Source organism: Nelumbo lutea, chromosome 1, assembly GCF_056320005.1.
Source record: "Nelumbo lutea isolate HS-2025 chromosome 1, American lotus-T2T, whole genome shotgun sequence".
In the NCBI taxonomy this organism is placed as follows: Eukaryota; Viridiplantae; Streptophyta; class Magnoliopsida; order Proteales; family Nelumbonaceae; genus Nelumbo; species Nelumbo lutea.
The window spans coordinates 10,126,779-10,143,496 of record NC_142684.1 but is presented as its reverse complement, the minus strand read 5'-3'; positions in this window follow the sequence as shown (position 1 = coordinate 10,143,496).

Sequence of the window (16,718 nt, the reverse complement as noted above, 5' to 3'; positions counted from 1 at the left end):
GCATCTCCAATTTTATTATTATCATCTCGAATCGATATTATCCTTGTATTGGTTTCAAATTTCTCATGAAGTAGATAGTAAGTTACTGAATTGAATTTGTTCTCCTCATGTGCTTAGTGATTTGCTAATCAAATTGCACAATAGCATGCATGTTTTTGTTTCTACATATGTTGGTCTCATCTTACTATGTGGTTGTTATGCCATTGATATGTAATATAGCCTTATCTATGGTGTTCTTTCCACCAACAAAATATCATATGCACTTAAAAATTGAGTTCTGATTATATTTCAGCAGTTAAGAAATGCACCTACGAAATTTACCTACAAATCTAGTTCCTCTGAAATTTAGTGGTTGTATAGAGAATGGAAAAAATGGATCATGGTCACACATATTCTCTTGTTGAAACAAACTTCATTAAGTGCACAACAGCCTAAGTTGAAACAAACTACATATCAACCTTCTGTTTCTTTCTTATTTTTCATCAAACCAAATACAACTTAAATAATTTGTTATTACTTCCACCCAATATATCCTGTTTTTCCATTTCATTCATACCGCATTTGTGTATTTTTTGAAATTTTAATTGGAATGAACATTCCTGTTGATGGCACTGACTAGTGCGTCTGAAACTCTCTCTGTTAAAGCTTTGCTATCTTCAAGGGTAAGAAATCCATCCTGGTTTAACCCATGCAAATACTAATGTATTCTTACCAGATGAACCTTTTCAAAAGGTTTTCATGCATGGGTGTATGTCTTTTTAGTTTCTTGGGTGGGATTTAATTTGTTTTGTTGTCCAAGTTTTGTCGTACAGAGATCTGATAACAGATCTGATTTCAGATTTGCTCAGTCTGAGTTTTCTAGGTCTGAGTTTGCTCAGTCTGAGTTTTCTAGGTCTGAGTTTGCTCAGTCTGAGTTTTCTAGGTCCATTACCGTGTCAAAAGGATTGATTTCTAATCACCCAAACAAAACTCAAACTAGGTCCATTAGCATGTTAATGCTAAGATCAAACAAAAGTCTAAAAGCTGAATTGTGTGTGTGCACCTGATTGTCTTTGGTCCTGTGATGTTTAAAAATGGAGGTGGTAGGTTTTTCTGCGTGGACACTCTTTCATCTCATCTTCTTGTGGGAATTTCCCAAAGAGGACCCTTAAACTGAGTCGATAATTAGTATGTACAGGAGCTCGGCATTTTGGTGTGTGACCTTTTTTTTTGGGCAGATGCAATTTTTTTTTTGTCTACTACCATATCTTACCATTACTACCTAAGGCTTATGGATTAGACGATATTGCAGGCATCAACAATCATGTAGCACCGGGATTTGGTAGTTTAGCAGCTGGAGCAAGTAAAAAGGGGTTTGTGTCACCTCTAGATGATCCAACCCATGATTGCCAAAGACAAGTTATAACATTTGGCATCAGTCCTAGCCCTCCTGATGCACTTAGTGAGAGGCCTAACTCCTTAGAAATTCTGAGGGCCTACCAGCAAAAGAATCAAAGATTTTATTTGTTGTTCGCCTTCAAAATGATTGTACTAGAAGACAAGTAGTTCCTCTAGATGATCCAACCCTGATTGCCAAAGACAGGATATAACACTTGGCATCAGTCCTGGCTCTCCTGATGCACTTAGTGAAAGGCCTAACCCCATAGAAAGTCTGAGGGCATACTAACAAAGGAATCTAATATTCTATCAGCCCTAACCCTCACTCAATGGGCCCCAACATTGTAAGTACTTTAATAGGAATCTAAGCTGTGTCCTCCTCTCTTCTAGGTTAGTTCCTTTGTTCCCACCTAAGTTATCTCTAAGGACAAGTTGAAAATTCCTGCTAAACTTTAACGGAAGTTGCAGAATAATTTCAGATGGTAGGGGGTGGCAGGGATTGGTGTTCTCATAATCAACTCTGCTGGAACAGTATTGTGGACTTATAGTGGACCTATTGGCATTACAGACATGGTTGAAGCGAAAGTCAGAGCTCTTTTTATGGGTTTAACTGCTCAAGGATGGCTAGAACTATTCACTCTGCCCCCTTTGTGGTGGAGGGTGATTGAAGATGGGCTGCTAACCAAGAAGAGGTTCCTTGGATTTTGGCCCACTTGCTCAACGAAACTCGAGAGCTTTTTCTTCTTTAGATGGGTTCTAGGGAACTGAATATGACTGATTCTTTAGGATAATCAGGGGTGGATAGGGCTTCACTGTATAGTGCTAACACATTTCTATTGTAATTTTTTAGTTTTTTTGGGGTCTCTGTTTTTTGTACATACTCTCATGCACTTCTAAACTATTAAGTAATTAAAATAGCAGCTCAAGAAATATTCCAAGTCCCCAGATATATATTCTATTCATTCGGTGTATTCTTCGGTGTAACCTTCTCAATTCTCGGTGTCATTTGGTGTTCTCTTGTGGGTGTATGGGTTACTAATTTTCTTAGGCTATATGTGTAATTTTGGATTGCTCGAGGCACTGCTACTTTTGGGGATGGGCTTGCTGACTCCTGCACAATACCATAGCTCTCTATTTCCAAAATCAAGGTAAGTATAGGAGACACCCCGTGCTTAATTGACTTTCGTTTTATTTTAATTTTGTGTCCTCTTTTGGGTGTATGGCTTACTAATTTGCTCCGGTTATATTTGTTGGTTTGGATTGCTCGAGGCGTTGCTACTTTTGGGGAGGGCTTTCCGACTATTGCTCCATACTATTGTTTCCGGTTTCCGATAACAATGTAAGTATACAAGACACATCCCTTGCTCAATGGACTTCCATTTTCTTTTAATTCCTTCAGATAAGTGACTGACTATTTGTCATCAAGCTTTGAGTGGTGGCTCGACCGGAAATTGGCTGCCATTCAAGATAGGGCTGTCAACGGGTGGGATCCGAGTACGTTCTAGGTAGAAGCACTCCCGAACAGATCATTAATTGGGACAAAATCTTAGACCCAAAACCGTCCATTTTAACCTAAAATATACGTTGAAACAATAACATAGGTTTAAAACAAAACCATTTAAGCTAAAAAGACCACTTTTCTTATTTAAATCGCGAACTAAAATTTAAACTTTAATCATATATCGTTAATAAAATCGATAGAAAAATACTAAGTTACTTATATGTTAAAACGTTAAACACCTTTATTTATCTATCTATCAGATTCGACACTTTAAAACTTATGATAAGAGAAAAATTATAAGAAAAGGAAGGAAATAACATATGAGGCTAACAAAATAATCGGTTTTGGGAATGAATCGATTCGGGAGGGGCGAGAACCGAAACCGACCCAATCATTTATTTCAACATAATCATGGAACCGGATCCTTTATAAATGGTTGGGTCTACTCGGGCCAGTCGGGTAGACCCGAAGCGTTGACAGCCCCTTCAAGAACACGAACGATGAGAGCGATTGTGCTGCAGCGGGGTTGGTATCCCTTTTTCTTCTCCCTTCCGACCTGCACTTCGAGGTAAGGACCTTTCAATACCGCACTCGTTGTTCGTACCTTTGTTATTGAAGCATATGATGTTTTCCTGCGAAGTTGATTTTGGATTCGCACGAATTAATAGATTCTGCTAATGCAATTTCTGCCGTGTCATTGCAGGAACGTTCTAATGGGTTCGCATTGTCAACTGCCGTGTCATAATGGTTGCGATAGTGTAAGCCAACATCGCTTGTATCTGTTTAAACTTTTTATAAGGGCTTATGTTGCTTTATTGCCGTTTTTGTGCTTGTAACGTTTTTCAATTTTCTAATACTCCCCTTGGCTTCTACAGGCATTGCCACTCCAATGAGACTGCGTCGTTGGAGCTGATTCAAGCGTTCGAATTTGAGTAGCAGTCCGCCGAGGCTTTGCATACGCTGGAGTCCAAAATAAGCCACTCTAACCCATTTTTTCTATATTCACTTCTAAACTATTCCTTGTCCACCTGTTTCTGATTTGATATTATTGACAGGTGTAGGGCGTGAGCGCAAAGGAGACTCGGAAGTGATACGGATGCGGAAGCTGCGCAGGTATGTGTTTTTCGTACAATGTCTGCATACCTAAACTATATCATTTACGGAAGACAAGGTTTGCCGGTCGTGGCAGTGGCTATAAAATCCTTGGGTCTTATGGGAGCAGGCACGAAGAATGCCCGACTCACGGGCAAGATACGCAACCTCTCGCGAAGAAACTATAAGGAAGCTGATCAACTCCTCGGTGTAAGCTTCTTAATTCTCAGCTTCATTTGGTGTTCTTGTTTGGATGTATGGGTTACTAAATTTGAGTGGTTATATGCGTAGTTTTTGAATTCTCGAGGCGTTGCTACTTTTGGCGATCGGCGTACTAGCTCCTGTGCCTTACCATTGTTCCCGGTTTCGATATCAATGTAAGTATAGGAAACTTCCCGTGCTTAATTCAGTTTTGTTTTCTTTTGACTCCGTAGGATAACTGAATGGATGTTTCTTGTGGGTGTGTGGGTTAATAATTGCTCTATTACCATTGTTGTGCTTGTTATTTTTCTGAATTTGTTAATAATCCTCATCACCGACATTTTCATGCATTGCCGCTTCCAGGAAATTGCATCCGCGGAGCCGATTCAAGCGTTCGAATTGTAACAATGAACAGCCACGGCGTCGCATACGCTGGAGTCCAGAATGAGCCACTCTAACCCATTTCTTCTGTATACACTCGTAAACTTTTTTCTTTCCACCTATTTCTAATTAGATATTTTTCGCAGGTGAATGGCGTGGGCGCAGAAAGAAGGCTCGGAAGTGAAACGGTTTCGGAAGCGGCATGGGTATGCGCTCGTTGTAGAATGTCCGCATCCCTAAATTTGAACATTTTTGGAATATATGGCTTGCCAGTTGTGGAGGTGACCATAATATCCTTGGTTCTTATGGGTGCAGGCACGGAGAATGCTCGACTTGCGGGCAAGATGCGCAACCTCTCGCGGCAATACTATAACGAAGCCGATCAACTCTTCGATGTAAGCTTCTCAATTCTCAACTTCGTCCGGTGTTCTCGTTTGTCTGTGTGGGTTACTATTTTGCTTTGGTTACATGCGTAGTTTAGATTGCTCGAGGCTTTGCTACGTTCCCGGTTTTCGATATCAATGAAAGTATAGGAAACATCCCAAGCTTTCTTCAGTTCCGTTTCCTTTTAATTCCGTAGGATAAATGACTTGTTGTTGTTGTGGGTGTGTGGGTTACTAACTGCTCAATTGCTGTTGTTTTGCTTGTAACTTTAATTAATTTATTAATAATCCTCATGACTGACACATTCACGCATTGCCACTTTCAGGAGATTGCATCGGCGGAGATGATTCAAATGTTCGAATTGCAGCAGTGATCAGCCAAAGCCTCTCTTACGCTGGAGTCCAGAATGAGCAACTTTAACCTCTTTATTCACTCTTAGACTTTTTATTTCTCCACCTGTTTCTGATTAGATATTCTTGACAGGTGAATGGCGTGGGTACGGAAAGGAGATTCGGAAGTGATACGGATTCGGAAGCGGCACAGGCATGTGATTGTTGTAGAATGTCTGCACTCCTATATTTTAACACTTTTGGAATATAACTTTGCCGGTTGTGGAGTAATATCTTTGGTTCCTCTGGGCAGGAACGGAGAATGCTCGATTTGCAGGCAAGCTGTGGAAGCTCTCACGGCTTTACTATAAGGAAGCTGGTGCAATCTTCGGTGTAAGCTTCTCAACTCTCCGCTTCATTCTGTGTCCTCTTTTGGGTGTATGGCTTACTAATTTGCTCCGGTTATATTTGTTGGTTTGGATTGCTCGAGGCGTTGCTACTTTTGGGGAGGGCTTTCCGACTATTGCTCCATACTATTGTTTCCGGTTTCCGATAACAATGTAAGTATACAAGACACATCCCTTGCTCAATGGACTTCCATTTTCTTTTAATTCCTTCAGGTAAGTGACTGACTATTTGTCATCAAGCTTTGAGTGGTGGCTCGACCGGAAATTGGCTGCCATTCAAGATAGGGCTGTCAACGGGTGGGATCCGAGTACGTTCTAGGTAGAAGCACTCCCGAACAGATCATTAATTGGGACAAAATCTTAGACCCAAAACCGTCCATTTTAACCTAAAATATACGTTGAAACAATAACATAGGTTTAAAACAAAACCATTTAAGCTAAAAAGACCACTTTTCTTATTTAAATCGCGAACTAAAATTTAAACTTTAATCATATATCGTTAATAAAATTGATAGAAAAATACTAAGTTACTTATATGTTAAAACGTTAAACACCTTTATTTATCTATCTATCAGATTCGACACTTTAAACTTATGATAAGAGAAAAATTATAAGAAAAGGAAGGAAATAACATATGAGGCTAACAAAATAATCGGTTTTGGGAATGAATCGATTCGGGAGGGGCGAGAACCGAAACCGACCCAATCATTTATTTCAACATAATCATGGAACCGGATCCTTTATAAATGGTTGGGTCTACTCGGGCCAGTCGGGTGGACCCGAAGCGTTGACAGCCCCTGCAAGAACACGAACGATGAGAGCGATTGTGCTGCAGCGGGGTTGGTATCCCTTTTTCTTCTCCCTTCGGACCTGCACTTCGAGGTAAGGACCTTTCAATACCGCACTCGTTGTTCGTACCTTTGTTATTGAAGCATATGATGTTGTCCTGCGAAGTTGATTTTGGATTCGCACGAATTAATAGATTCTGCTAATGCAATTTCTGCCGTGTCATTGCAGGAACGTTCTAATGGTTTCGCATTGTCAACTGCCGTGTCATAATGGTTGCGATAGTGTAAGCCAACATCGCTTGTATCTGTTTAAACTTTTTATAAGGGCTTATGTTGCTTTATTGCCGTTTTTGTGCTTGTAACGTTTTTCAATTTTCTAATACTCCCCTTGGCTTCTACAGGCATTGCCACTCCAATGAGACTGCGTCGTTGGAGCTGATTCAAGCGTTCGAATTTGAGTAGCAGTCCGCCGAGGCTTTGCATACGCTGGAGTCCAAAATAAGCCACTCTAACCCATTTTTTCTATATTCACTTCTAAACTATTCCTTGTCCACCTGTTTCTGATTTGATATTATTGACAGGTGTAGGGCGTGAGCGCAAAGGAGACTCGGAAGTGATACGGATGCGGAAGCTGCGCAGGTATGTGTTTTTCGTACAATGTCTGCATACCTAAACTATATCATTTTCGGAAGACAAGGTTTGCCGGTCGTGGCAGTGGCTATAATATCCTTGGGTCTTATGGGAGCAGGCACGAAGAATGCCCAACTCACGGGCAAGATACGCAACCTCTCGCGAAGAAACTATAAGGAAGCTGATCAACTCCTCGGTGTAAGCTTCTTAATTCTCAGCTTCATTTGGTGTTCTTGTTTGGATGTATGGGTTACTAAATTTGATTGGTTATATGCGTAGTTTTTGAATTCTCGAGGCGTTGCTACTTTTGGCGATCGGCGTACTAGCTCCTGTGCCTTACCATTGTTCCCGGTTTCGATATCAATGTAAGTATAGGAAACTTCCCGTGCTTAATTCAGTTTTGTTTTCTTTTGACTCCGTAGGATAACTGAATGGATGTTTCTTGTGGGTGTGTGGGTTAATAATTGCTCTATTACCATTGTTGTGCTTGTTATTTTTCTGAATTTGTTAATAATCCTCATCACCGACATTTTCATGCATTGCCGCTTCCAGGAAATTGCATCCGCGGAGCCGATTCAAGCGTTCGAATTGTAACAATGAACAGCCACGGCGTCGCATACGCTGGAGTCCAGAATGAGCCACTCTAACCCATTTCTTCTGTATACACTCGTAAACTTTTTTCTTTCCACCTATTTCTAATTAGATATTTTTCGCAGGTGAATGGCGTGGGCGCAGAAAGAAGGCTCGGAAGTGAAACGGTTTCGGAAGCGGCATGGGTATGCGCTCGTTGTAGAATGTCCGCATCCCTAAATTTGAACATTTTTGGAATATATGGCTTGCCAGTTGTGGAGGTGACCATAATATCCTTGGTTCTTATGGGTGCAGGCACGGAGAATGCTCGACTTGCGGGCAACATGCGCAGCCTCTCGCGGCAATACTATAACGAAGCCGATCAACTCTTCGTTGTAAGCTTCTCAATTCTCAACTTCATCCGGAGTTCTCGTTTGGGTGTGTGGGTTACTATTTTGCTTTGGTTACATGCGTAGTTTAGATTGCTCGAGGCTTTGCTACGTTCCCGGTTTTCGATATCAATGAAAGTATAGGAAACATCCCAAGCTTTCTTCAGTTCCGTTTCCTTTTCATTCCGTAGGATAAATGACTGGATGTTGTTGTGGGTGTGTGGGTTACTAACTGCTCAATTGCTGTTGTTTTTCTTGTAACTTTAATTAATTTATTAATAATCCTCATGACTGACACATTCACGCATTGCCACTTTCAGGAGATTGCATCGGCGGAGATGATTCAAACGTTCGAATTGCAGCAGTGATCAGCCAAAGCCTCTCTTACGCTGGAGTCCAGAATGAGCAACTTTTACCTCTTTATTCACTCTTAGACTTTTTATTTCTCCACCTGTTTCTGATTAGATATTCTTGACAGGTGAATGGCGTGGGTACGGAAAGGAGATTCGGAAGTGATACGGATTCGGAAGCGGCACAGGCATGTGATTGTTGTAGAATGTCTGCATTCCTATATTTTAACACTTTTGGAATATAACTTTGCCGGTTGTGGAGTAATATCTTTGGTTCCTCTGGGCAGGAACGGAGAATGCTCGATTTGCAGGCAAGCTGTGGAAGCTCTCACGGCTTTACTATAAGGAAGCTGGTGCAATCTTCGGTGTAAGCTTCTCAACTCTCCGCTTCATTCTGTGTCCTCTTTTGGGTGTATGGCTTACTAATTTGCTCCGGTTATATTTGTTGGTTTGGATTGCTCGAGGCGTTGCTACTTTTGGGGAGGGCTTTCCGACTATTGCTCCATACTATTGTTTCCGGTTTCCGATAACAATGTAAGTATACAAGACACATCCCTTGCTCAATGGACTTCCATTTTCTTTTAATTCCTTCAGATAAGTGACTGACTATTTGTCATCAAGCTTTGAGTGGTGGCTCGACCGGAAATTGGCTGCCATTCAAGATAGGGCTGTCAACGGGTGGGATCCGAGTACGTTCTAGGTAGAAGCACTCCCGAACAGATCATTAATTGGGACAAAATCTTAGACCCAAAACCGTCCATTTTAACCTAAAATATACGTTGAAACAATAACATAGGTTTAAAACAAAACCATTTAAGCTAAAAAGACCACTTTTCTTATTTAAATCGCGAACTAAAATTTAAACTTTAATCATATATCGTTAATAAAATTGATAGAAAAATACTAAGTTACTTATATGTTAAAACGTTAAACACCTTTATTTATCTATCTATCAGATTCGACACTTTAAACTTATGATAAGAGAAAAATTATAAGAAAAGGAAGGAAATAACATATGAGGCTAACAAAATAATCGGTTTTGGGAATGAATCGATTCGGGAGGGGCGAGAACCGAAACCGACCCAATCATTTATTTCAACATAATCATGGAACCGGATCCTTTATAAATGGTTGGGTCTACTCGGGCCAGTCGGGTGGACCCGAAGCGTTGACAGCCCCTTCAAGAACACGAACGATGAGAGCGATTGTGCTGCAGCGGGGTTGGTATCGCTTTTTCTTCTCCCTTCGGACCTGCACTTCGAGGTAAGGACCTTTCAATACCGCACTCGTTGTTCGTACCTTTGTTATTGAAGCATATGATGTTGTCCTGCGAAGTTGATTTTGGATTCGCACGAATTAATAGATTCTGCTAATGCAATTTCTGCCGTGTCATTGCAGGAACGTTCTAATGGGTTCGCATTGTCAACTGCCGTGTCATAATGGTTGCGATAGTGTAAGCCAACATCGCTTGTATCTGTTTAAACTTTTTATAAGGGCTTATGTTGCTTTATTGCCGTTTTTGTGCTTGTAACGTTTTTCAATTTTCTAATACTCCCCTTGGCTTCTACAGGCATTGCCACTCCAATGAGACTGCGTCGTTGGAGCTGATTCAAGCGTTCGAATTTGAGTAGCAGTCCGCCGAGGCTTTGCATACGCTGGAGTCCAAAATAAGCCACTCTAACCCATTTTTTCTATATTCACTTCTAAACTATTCCTTGTCCACCTGTTTCTGATTTGATATTATTGACAGGTGTAGGGCGTGAGCGCAAAGGAGACTCGGAAGTGATACGGATGCGGAAGCTGCGCAGGTATGTGTTTTTCGTACAATGTCTGCATACCTAAACTATATCATTTTCGGAAGACAAGGTTTGCCGGTCGTGGCAGTGGCTATAATATCCTTGGGTCTTATGGGAGCAGGCACGAAGAATGCCCGACTCACGGGCAAGATACGCAACCTCTCGCGAAGAAACTATAAGGAAGCTGATCAACTCCTCGGTGTAAGCTTCTTAATTCTCAGCTTCATTTGGTGTTCTTGTTTGGATGTATGGGTTACTAAATTTGATTGGTTATATGCGTAGTTTTTGAATTCTCGAGGCGTTGCTACTTTTGGCGATCGGCGTACTAGCTCCTGTGCCTTACCATTGTTCCCGGTTTCGATATCAATGTAAGTATAGGAAACTTCCCGTGCTTAATTCAGTTTTGTTTTCTTTTGACTCCGTAGGATAACTGAATGGATGTTTCTTGTGGGTGTGTGGGTTAATAATTGCTCTATTACCATTGTTGTGCTTGTTATTTTTCTGAATTTGTTAATAATCCTCATCACCGACATTTTCATGCATTGCCGCTTCCAGGAAATTGCATCCGCGGAGCCGATTCAAGCGTTCGAATTGTAACAATGAACAGCCACGGCGTCGCATACGCTGGAGTCCAGAATGAGCCACTCTAACCCATTTCTTCTGTATACACTCGTAAACTTTTTTCTTTCCACCTATTTCTAATTAGATATTTTTCGCAGGTGAATGGCGTGGGCGCAGAAAGAAGGCTCGGAAGTGAAACGGTTTCGGAAGCGGCATGGGTATGCGCTCGTTGTAGAATGTCCGCATCCCTAAATTTGAACATTTTTGGAATATATGGCTTGCCAGTTGTGGAGGTGACCATAATATCCTTGGTTCTTATGGGTGCAGGCACGGAGAATGCTCGACTTGCGGGCAAGATGCGCAACCTCTCGCGGCAATACTATAACGAAGCCGATCAACTCTTCGATGTAAGCTTCTCAATTCTCAACTTCATCCGGAGTTCTCGTTTGGGTGTGTGGGTTACTATTTTGCTTTGGTTACATGCGTAGTTTAGATTGCTCGAGGCTTTGCTACGTTCCCGGTTTTCGATATCAATGAAAGTATAGGAAACATCCCAAGCTTTCTTCAGTTCCGTTTCCTTTTCATTCCGTAGGATAAATGACTGGATGTTGTTGTGGGTGTGTGGGTTACTAACTGCTCAATTGCTGTTGTTTTTCTTGTAACTTTAATTAATTTATTAATAATCCTCATGACTGACACATTCACGCATTGCCACTTTCAGGAGATTGCATCGGCGGAGATGATTCAAACGTTCGAATTGCAGCAGTGATCAGCCAAAGCCTCTCTTACGCTGGAGTCCAGAATGAGCAACTTTTACCTCTTTATTCACTCTTAGACTTTTTATTTCTCCACCTGTTTCTGATTAGATATTCTTGACAGGTGAATGGCGTGGGTACGGAAAGGAGATTCGGAAGTGATACGGATTCGGAAGCGGCACAGGCATGTGATTGTTGTAGAATGTCTGCATTCCTATATTTTAACACTTTTGGAATATAACTTTGCCGGTTGTGGAGTAATATCTTTGGTTCCTCTGGGCAGGAACGGAGAATGCTCGATTTGCAGGCAAGCTGTGGAAGCTCTCACGGCTTTACTATAAGGAAGCTGGTGCAATCTTCGGTGTAAGCTTCTCAACTCTCCGCTTCATTCTGTGTCCTCTTTTGGGTGTATGGCTTACTAATTTGCTCCGGTTATATTTGTTGGTTTGGATTGCTCGAGGCGTTGCTACTTTTGGGGAGGGCTTTCCGACTATTGCTCCATACTATTGTTTCCGGTTTCCGATAACAATGTAAGTATACAAGACACATCCCTTGCTCAATGGACTTCCATTTTCTTTTAATTCCTTCAGGTAAGTGACTGACTATTTGTCATCAAGCTTTGAGTGGTGGCTCGACCGGAAATTGGCTGCCATTCAAGATAGGGCTGTCAACGGGTGGGATCCGAGTACGTTCTAGGTAGAAGCACTCCCGAACAGATCATTAATTGGGACAAAATCTTAGACCCAAAACCGTCCATTTTAACCTAAAATATACGTTGAAACAATAACATAGGTTTAAAACAAAACCATTTAAGCTAAAAAGACCACTTTTCTTATTTAAATCGCGAACTAAAATTTAAACTTTAATCATATATCGTTAATAAAATTGATAGAAAAATACTAAGTTACTTATATGTTAAAACGTTAAACACCTTTATTTATCTATCTATCAGATTCGACACTTTAAACTTATGATAAGAGAAAAATTATAAGAAAAGGAAGGAAATAACATATGAGGCTAACAAAATAATCGGTTTTGGGAATGAATCGATTCGGGAGGGGCGAGAACCGAAACCGACCCAATCATTTATTTCAACATAATCATGGAACCGGATCCTTTATAAATGGTTGGGTCTACTCGGGCCAGTCGGGTGGACCCGAAGCGTTGACAGCCCCTTCAAGAACACGAACGATGAGAGCGATTGTGCTGCAGCGGGGTTGGTATCGCTTTTTCTTCTCCCTTCGGACCTGCACTTCGAGGTAAGGACCTTTCAATACCGCACTCGTTGTTCGTACCTTTGTTATTGAAGCATATGATGTTGTCCTGCGAAGTTGATTTTGGATTCGCACGAATTAATAGATTCTGCTAATGCAATTTCTGCCGTGTCATTGCAGGAACGTTCTAATGGGTTCGCATTGTCAACTGCCGTGTCATAATGGTTGCGATAGTGTAAGCCAACATCGCTTGTATCTGTTTAAACTTTTTATAAGGGCTTATGTTGCTTTATTGCCGTTTTTGTGCTTGTAACGTTTTTCAATTTTCTAATACTCCCCTTGGCTTCTACAGGCATTGCCACTCCAATGAGACTGCGTCGTTGGAGCTGATTCAAGCGTTCGAATTTGAGTAGCAGTCCGCCGAGGCTTTGCATACGCTGGAGTCCAAAATAAGCCACTCTAACCCATTTTTTCTATATTCACTTCTAAACTATTCCTTGTCCACCTGTTTCTGATTTGATATTATTGACAGGTGTAGGGCGTGAGCGCAAAGGAGACTCGGAAGTGATACGGATGCGGAAGCTGCGCAGGTATGTGTTTTTCGTACAATGTCTGCATACCTAAACTATATCATTTTCGGAAGACAAGGTTTGCCGGTCGTGGCAGTGGCTATAATATCCTTGGGTCTTATGGGAGCAGGCACGAAGAATGCCCGACTCACGGGCAAGATACGCAACCTCTCGCGAAGAAACTATAAGGAAGCTGATCAACTCCTCGGTGTAAGCTTCTTAATTCTCAGCTTAATTTGGTGTTCTTGTTTGGATGTATGGGTTACTAAATTTGATTGGTTATATGCGTAGTTTTTGAATTCTCGAGGCGTTGCTACTTTTGGCGATCGGCGTACTAGCTCCTGTGCCTTACCATTGTTCCCGGTTTCGATATCAATGTAAGTATAGGAAACTTCCCGTGCTTAATTCAGTTTTGTTTTCTTTTGACTCCGTAGGATAACTGAATGGATGTTTCTTGTGGGTGTGTGGGTTAATAATTGCTCTATTACCATTGTTGTGCTTGTTATTTTTCTGAATTTGTTAATAATCCTCATCACCGACATTTTCATGCATTGCCGCTTCCAGGAAATTGCATCCGCGGAGCCGATTCAAGCGTTCGAATTGTAACAATGAACAGCCACAGCGTCGCATACGCTGGAGTCCAGAATGAGCCACTCTAACCCATTTCTTCTGTATACACTCGTAAACTTTTTTCTTTCCACCTATTTCTAATTAGATATTTTTCGCAGGTGAATGGCGTGGGCGCAGAAAGAAGGCTCGGAAGTGAAACGGTTTCGGAAGCGGCATGGGTATGCGCTCGTTGTAGAATGTCCGCATCCCTAAATTTGAACATTTTTGGAATATATGGCTTGCCAGTTGTGGAGGTGACCATAATATCCTTGGTTCTTATGGGTGCAGGCACGGAGAATGCTCGACTTGCGGGCAACATGCGCAACCTCTCGCGGCAATACTATAACGAAGCCGATCAACTCTTCGGTGTAAGCTTCTCAATTCTCAACTTCATCCGGAGTTCTCGTTTGGGTGTGTGGGTTACTATTTTGCTTTGGTTACATGCGTAGTTTAGATTGCTCGAGGCTTTGCTACGTTCCCGGTTTTCGATATCAATGAAAGTATAGGAAACATCCCAAGCTTTCTTCAGTTCCGTTTCCTTTTAATTCCGTAGGATAAATGACTGGATGTTGTTGTGGGTGTGTGGGTTACTAACTGCTCAATTGCTGTTGTTTTGCTTGTAACTTTAATTAATTTATTAATAATCCTCATGACTGACACATTCACGCATTGCCACTTTCAGGAGATTGCATCGGCGGAGATGATTCAAACGTTCGAATTGCAGCAGTGATCAGCCAAAGCCTCTCTTACGCTGGAGTCCAGAATGAGCAACTTTAACCTCTTTATTCACTCTTAGACTTTTTATTTCTCCACCTTGTTTCTGATTAGATATTCTTGACAGGTGAATGGCGTGGGTACGGAAAGGAGATTCGGAAGTGATACGGATTCGGAAGCGGCACAGGCATGTGATTGTTGTAGAATGTCTGCATTCCTATATTTTAACACTTTTGGAATATAACTTTGCCGGTTGTGGAGTAATATCTTTGGTTCCTCTGGGCAGGAACGGAGAATGCTCGATTTGCAGGCAAGCTGTGGAAGCTCTCACGGCTTTACTATAAGGAAGCTGGTGCAATCTTCGGTGTAAGCTTCTCAACTCTCCGCTTCCTTCTGTGTCCTCTTTTGGGTGTATGGCTTACTAATTTGCTCCGGTTATATTTGTTGGTTTGGATTGCTCGAGGCGTTGCTACTTTTGGGGAGGGCTTTCCGACTATTGCTCCATACTATTGTTTCCGGTTTCCGATAACAATGTAAGTATACAAGACACATCCCTTGCTCAATGGACTTCCATTTTCTTTTAATTCCTTCAGATAAGTGACTGACTATTTGTCATCAAGCTTTGAGTGGTGGCTCGACCGGAAATTGGCTGCCATTCAAGATAGGGCTGTCAACGGGTGGGATCCGAGTACGTTCTAGGTAGAAGCACTCCCGAACAGATCATTAATTGGGACAAAATCTTAGACCCAAAACCGTCCATTTTAACCTAAAATATACGTTGAAACAATAACATAGGTTTAAAACAAAACCATTTAAGCTAAAAAGACCACTTTTCTTATTTAAATCGCGAACTAAAATTTAAACTTTAATCATATATCGTTAATAAAATTGATAGAAAAATAGTAAGTTACTTATATGTTAAAACGTTAAACACCTTTATTTATCTATCTATCAGATTCGACACTTTAAACTTATGATAAGAGAAAAATTATAAGAAAAGGAAGGAAATAACATATGAGGCTAACAAAATAATCGGTTTTGGGAATGAATCGATTCGGGAGGGGCGAGAACCGAAACCGACCCAATCATTTATTTCAACATAATCATGGAACCGGATCCTTTATAAATGGTTGGGTCTACTCGGGCCAGTCGGGTGGACCCGAAGCGTTGACAGCCCCTTCAAGAACACGAACGATGAGAGCGATTGTGCTGCAGCGGGGTTGGTATCCCTTTTTCTTCTCCCTTCGGACCTGCACTTCGAGGTAAGGACCTTTCAATACCGCACTCGTTGTTCGTACCTTTGTTATTGAAGCATATGATGTTGTCCTGCGAAGTTGATTTTGGATTCGCACGAATTAATAGATTCTGCTAATGCAATTTCTGCCGTGTCATTGCAGGAACGTTCTAATGGGTTCGCATTGTCAACTGCCGTGTCATAATGGTTGCGATAGTGTAGGCCAACATCGCTTGTATCTGTTTAAACTTTTTATAAGGGCTTATGTTGCTTTATTGCCGTTTTTGTGCTTGTAACGTTTTTCAATTTTCTAATACTCCCCTTGGCTTCTACAGGCATTGCCACTCCAATGAGACTGCGTCGTTGGAGCTGATTCAAGCGTTCGAATTTGAGTAGCAGTCCGCCGAGGCTTTGCATACGCTGGAGTCCAAAATAAGCCACTCTAACCCATTTTTTCTATATTCACTTCTAAACTATTCCTTGTCCACCTGTTTCTGATTTGATATTATTGACAGGTGTAGGGCGTGAGCGCAAAGGAGACTCGGAAGTGATACGGATGCGGAAGCTGCGCAGGTATGTGTTTTTCGTACAATGTCTGCATACCTAAACTATATCATTTTCGGAAGACAAGGTTTGCCGGTCGTGGCAGTGGCTATAATATCCTTGGGTCTTATGGGAGCAGGCACGAAGAATGCCCGACTCACGGGCAAGATACGCAACCTCTCGCGAAGAAACTATAAGGAAGCTGATCAACTCCTCGGTGTAAGCTTCTTAATTCTCAGCTTAATTTGGTGTTCTTGTTTGGATGCATGGGTTACTAAATTTGATTGGTTATATGCGTAGTTTTTGAATTCTCGAGGCGTTGCT